The sequence below is a fragment of the Balaenoptera acutorostrata genome, chromosome 1 (genome assembly GCF_949987535.1).
Source record: "Balaenoptera acutorostrata chromosome 1, mBalAcu1.1, whole genome shotgun sequence".
Lineage (NCBI taxonomy): Eukaryota > Metazoa > Chordata > Mammalia > Artiodactyla > Balaenopteridae > Balaenoptera > Balaenoptera acutorostrata.
In genome coordinates, this window is record NC_080064.1 from 151936872 (window position 1) to 151942871 (window position 6000).

General features: G+C 45.6%; 1 protein-coding gene across 1 annotated transcript in view; it reads right to left on the minus strand.

The window, feature by feature from the left end:
* The window catches only part of ATF3 (activating transcription factor 3), a 55040-nt gene extending 49506 nt beyond the window's left edge, over positions 1–5534 (minus strand). The window contains exon 1 of the mRNA XM_057556172.1: positions 5462–5534. The gene's annotated coding sequence lies outside the window, so the exon portion shown is untranslated. The remainder of the gene's footprint in view (positions 1–5461) is intronic.
* Between the last annotated feature and the right edge of the window lie 466 nt (positions 5535–6000).

Below are 6000 nucleotides of genomic sequence, written 5' to 3' on the forward strand. Positions count from 1 at the left end.
CAGTCAAAAAATGCATATGATGAAAAGTCCCTATCCAGTCCTAGGTGCCTTAGTTAGTTTTTCTTATCTTCTTCTAGATATATTTTTTAAGAAAGATATCTACGAAAAGGAACAAACAAAACACAAGAAAGAGGAAAGAAGGAAGGGAGGGAAGGAAAAATAGAGGGAGAGAGAGAAAAATAGAGGGAAGGAAGGGGAAAAGATATAAAGGGGGAATATGGGGAAAAATTAGAATGAGTTTATTCTGTGAGGGGTCTAAACAGCTGAAGTTTATTTTAGAATATACGTTAAACATTTGGATCTCAAATGTTCAGCAACCTGCTACTAACTTAATAACACTATTACATGAATATTAAATTATTTACAAATATTTATAAAATAAATCAAGATCAAAAGTGAAGAGCCTTGGGCTTCCCTGGTGGCGCAGTGGTTGAGAGTCTGCCTGCCAATGCAGGGGACACCGGTTCGAGCCCTGGTCTGGGAAGATCCCACATGCCGCGGACCAACTAGGCCCGTGAGCCACAATTACTGAGCCTGCGCGTCTGGAGCCTGTGCTCCGCAACAAGAGAGGGCGCGATAGTGAGAGGCCCATGCACCGCGATGAAGAGTGGCCCCCGCTTGCCGCAACTAGAGAAAGCCCTCGCACAGAAACGAAGACCCAGCACAGCCATAAATAAATAAATAAATAAATAATTAAAAAAAAAAAAAAAAGTGAAGAGCCTTTTTACTTGAGATGCCTTAACGAATAGTGACTGTGTCATCCAAACCCAAATTAGGGTTCCTAGCCTGGCAAGCATTAGTGTACAGGAACAGTGGAGTAGAGCATGTGAAATCAAGACTGTCCTGGACTTGCAGCTCTGATAGAAAGAGCAATGGAAGTTCAGAGCCTTAGAAGCGCTCCCAGCCTGGATTTACCCCACTGGAGAGCGTGTCTAGGGCAGAAGCACCAAATGACAGCCACTGGGAGCCCACATGTTTTCTTTCCTGGCATCATCTTCATATGTTAGGTATAGGACCACATATCCTGACTCTCTTTTACAACCATTTTGGATTGATTAGACATGAATGTATTGGTTTATATTTACTGTTTGAAGTAAGCCTAACAATATTATTTCAATGGGTGGGGAGAGGAGAGATCAGTCAATCCAGATAGTCCACCAAAAACATATCTGGGCTTCTCAGTTGAGGGCAGGTTAGGATTCTTAGTGTGTGTCTCTCCCTGGGGGCCACCCCCTTTTTTTCCATGATGCAAATGTAGAACATTCAAAGGTAGTGTAGTCAAGGGATGAGATTTGATAAAATTAATTTTTACTGCTTCATCAAAGACATTCCTAAGTGAACAGAAATATTTCTGTGTGTGATCAAGCTTGGTAGCTTAAAAATAATTAACAATTTATTTGCAAACAATTTATTTATAATTAGTTTAATACATGTTCTTTTTACATTAGAAAAAAAAAAACCCTTACAGTATTGACCATTCACCATGAGAATGACAGTTGTTTAGAAACCGTTAGACAGTTTATGAGATGAGAAGGAATGCCTGGGGAGGGAAGCAACCTGGGAACCAGAACAGAAGGAAGGAGTTAACTTAGGGATGGAGGGAAGAGGGAAAAGAAGGAGACAAAAGATCTAGAAGCTGAAGCAGGAACAGAAAGAACAAGAGAACAGAGCTATCTTGAAGTCCTTATCAGAATTTGGAAATCTGTTCTCGCATGTAAAATCAAATGAGTGTTTTTCCCATTAAAAAAAAATAGCAGGGGGCTTCCCTGGTGGCGCAGTGGTTGAGAATCTGCCTGTCAATGCAGGGGACACGGGTTCGAGCCCTGGTCTGGGAAGATCCCACATGCTGCGGAGCAACTGGGCCCGTGAGCCACAATTACTGAGCCTGCGCGTCTGGAGCCTGTGCTCCGCAACGAGAGGCCGCGATGGTGAGAGGCCCGCGCACCGGGATGAAGAGTGGTCCCCGCTTGCCGCAACTAGAGAAAGTCCTCGCACAGAAACGAAGACCCAACACAGCCATAAATTAATTAATTAATTAATTAAAAAAAAAAAAGCAGGATTAACCTTTCCTGATTTCTCCTTCTCTTTTGTAGCTTTCAGCATGTACCTGAGTGGAACTTTTATTTTTCAAGGGCTTATCCAGTCTAACTACTTATCTTTCACCTGCCATCACAATGTCGCAAACTAGGTTGACTTTATTGTTATTACACCTGCAGTGATGATTTCAGTTCAAGGTTCAGCAGGTGAAATTAAGCCTGACAGTTCTCCTGATGTACCTCCAACATATAAACAAGTTAAATTTACTGCCATGTTTTTGAGTGAGCCTTTTTTAAAGGAGTTTCTGACTTGAGCGTTCTACTTCCATCTGATTTTAGCAGTTAGTCCCAAGGATGTGAGCAGTTATTTTTCCTTATTAGTGCTGTGCCTCAGTAGATGAGTCTCTAAGCATGGCCCCACTTGCTGAGCCCCCCAGCCCTGGGCAGAAGGAACTAAAGGCAAGAAGATAAAGCCAAGAAGACCAAATAAACAGAAGAACAGAGTTCTGATGTCCAAAGCTTTTGTCTCATTTATTAATTCTGCAGATACTTACTGAGCACTTACTATACACAAGCTCCAGGTACAGTGGGGTACTGGGGGTACAAGTGGTGGGCAGATACTGTTCCTACCCTCCCAGAGCTCAAGGCTCATCCTCTCAGGCAGGCAAAACAAGTGTTATTAATATTCCCATTATGAGACCAGGAAACAGAGGAAAGGGACAGACACAGCTTTGGAACAGGAATGGAGCTCAGCTTTTCTCTCCTGAGGTCTAAAAGTTGGCTAACGGTACTCAATGGCTCTCAAACTTTTCTCTTACTAATTAGACAACAGAGCTTTAAGAAGGTATTCACCACCCACCATGGGCTTTTGCTCCCCATCTTTAAAATTCAGGAAATGATTTGTATCCCCATGCCTGTCTTAGAAGAAGTAGCCCATTTCTTCACACAACTTTAGACGATTATTATTATGATGATTAATACTGGCAATAAATCGGCTTTAAGAAATAAATTTGCTGAAATCTTTAAATCCATCTTTCTCTAGAGTTGGGTGTATAAAAACTAAGACTATGAAAAAGTTTGCTTTCATATAAAATGATCAGACATCCAGGTATTCAGATAAAAAAAATGCTAGCTCTGGATCCTTTCTCAGGGAACTCTGAGTTCACCTGCCTTTCAAGAAATCTGAATCCTTTCCAAGGAAGAGGAACCCAGAAAGAAAGGTTCTTTTCCTGAGAGCATTTTCTTATTCCTTCACTTTTCAGCTGTTAGCAGCAGCTGGTTCCCTCAGTGTGCTGAAATGCCCGCTGCCTTGTAAACATTCTCTCTAATACCGCGCATTACTCATAGTTTGAAAATCACTTTGACTCCTGAAACATAATTATGTTAATGTCAGATGAGTCAGCAGGCGGACAGCACGCTGCTCCTATGGCAGCCGCGCCTCCTCCCAGCCTCTCAGCGCCTGAGGCTTCAAAAACAAAAATTTCAAAAAGAGAGAAACGCCCTTTTGGTGGGAGAGAAGAGAAATTATGAATATGGCTCAAAGAACGGCTTCAAAGGAGTCGTCGATTTCATTTTCGCTGCAACATGAAAGGGAGAGTCGAAGTAAAATCGCCAACCCTAGGTTAATCCGTTTACGTGAAGAATAAGCAGGAATTTGGAGAGTTTCTCTAGAAGAGCTGTGATTTTCCCGGAGGGATGAGTTGAGACAGGTCACTCTGGTGAATATACAGCCGTGATGTTATTTCCAGGGCTCCCCTTGGAGCTGTTTTCACACCCATAGGACGTGATGCCGGGCAGCCCAGGAGGTGCGCGGCGCAGGACTATGACCCTGGGGCATCCATAGGAAATGGGAGGGGGCTCATTCGTACGCGGATTCCAGACCCTGGCCCGGGTCCCCTCGGCCTCTTTGCTTTGGCGCTGTGCCCACCCCAGCAGCGCGACCCCTCAGAGAAGAGTTTGCAGCCGCTCTCGGGCTGTTCTCAGCATCGCTTACAACCTCTCAATTGTTTTCCGTCCCCAAGCTGCTGGGACGCGAAGAGGAACCGAGTAGGACAGGGTTGGAGGTTTCAGGGCCTGGATTACCACACCGCCACCTCCCCCTTCTCCCAGCCCCGGTCACAGTGCAACCTGCCAGTAACCCCAACCGACCCCTTCTCAGCCTGCCTTCCCCCTGGGAACTCAGGAAATCATTTAAATACATTTACATGGTGCCTCCCGAAGAGGCTTCCAGGTTCATTATCTCACCCATGTCTCACAAAAACCCCTATTTTTATTTTTTAACATCTTTATTGGAGTATAACTGCTTTACAATGGTGTGTTAGTTTCTGCTTTATAACGAAGTGAATCAGTTATACATATACATATGTTCCCATATCTCTTCCCTCTTGCATCTCCCTCCCTCCCACCCTCCCTATCCCACCCCTCTAGGTGGTCACAAAGCACAGAGCTGATCTCCCTGTGCTACGCGGTTGCTTCCCACTAAAAACCCCTATTTTATAAGTGGGGAAACTGAGGTTCAGAGAAGGGGTGTCCTTGTGCAAGGTCACACAGCGCGTGGCAGAGCTACACACCCAGACAGTGGGGCCCTTTCTACTCCACCAACAACAGAACAGGGAATCCACACCTAGAGGACTGGAGAATGCCAGCTAGGGTTAAAGGACCCCCCCCCCCCAGAGTACATACCTTTACAGACAAGAGGAGTAACCAAAATCTACAGAGAGGCAGTGACTTACCCAAGGTCACAGGCTCAGAAAGTGACAGAAGCAGCTGCCAAACAGGGTCTCCTGACCCCTGGTCCAGGGCTTTTTCTCTCCAGCCTCATTATTTCCTCACTCTGGACTTATTCCAGTTTAGACACAGGAAGAGTCCGCTCTCCGCAGTTAACCTAGGCATCTACGCTGCTGATACAAAGCATTCTATCCCCAAGGAACAAGGCCGCGCAAGAGGCAGAGACGTCAAGGAGGAGAATTCACTGGAAGGAAGGGGTTAACCACATCCAGTGGCTTTCCATTATGGCATGACTGATCAGTACCCCAGATTAACTATGGCACTGATCAGTGGTACCCTCAAACCATGGCTTCATCCAGGCTCATTTCAAAGGCTGAGACATCACTGCCTCAGTGGGCTGCTGATTTGGCCCCAGTGTAGTTATGTAACCTGGGAGGGTAAAATGCCTAATCCAACCTAGAGATTCTGCAGCACCCTAATTCCAGGGCTTTTAATCCCCTACCCTCGGACCACTTCTTTGGGTGGCATATAGATATCATGTGATGGTGCGTGGAACTCACTTTCCCACTCCTCTCCAGGGTGGGGCTGACCCTGGCTGTGTTGGGTATCCCTCCAGCTAGAGGCTTCCTGACCAAATACCTTTTTCCCATGGCATTTCCCCTGCTTAGCCCCCAAAACAAAGAAAAGTCAAGACTCACATTTTGAGGTGGGTGCCGAAAATCCTTAGGAAGCTGTGGAACACCCTATTCAGGGGAGAATTTCTCCACTTGTCATGTCTCCCTGTCTGGTCCCATCCAATTTATCCTTGAGGCATGGTTGGTCAAGAAAAGCTGACCCTGCCCCCTGCCCCCCAAAGCAACCAACAGCTGTTACTATATTGAGTGGCAATATGATGTCATATCATAGGTGACTAACCCATCGAGGCTTCCCTACGAGCCATCATCTAAATATGACAGCCTTCCATCATCCTGACCTTTTCACGGGAGAAAGCTGAGTGAGGGGCTTGATGCTGCGTCCCTGGGCTCAAGGCCACGTCTGGCATTCTGTGGCCAGCATCTGTGACTGAGCATGTGAGAACACACACGCCCACTCCCACACACAGATCCCCTTCCTAGTAGAAGGTCACTTTCACTCAAGACAGCTTTCCTCCACTGGCCTGACTTTGAAATTAGTAACCATCAGAATGTTTAATAATCATAATCATTAAGGGAGGAATTGGGGAGGGGTTGCATATATT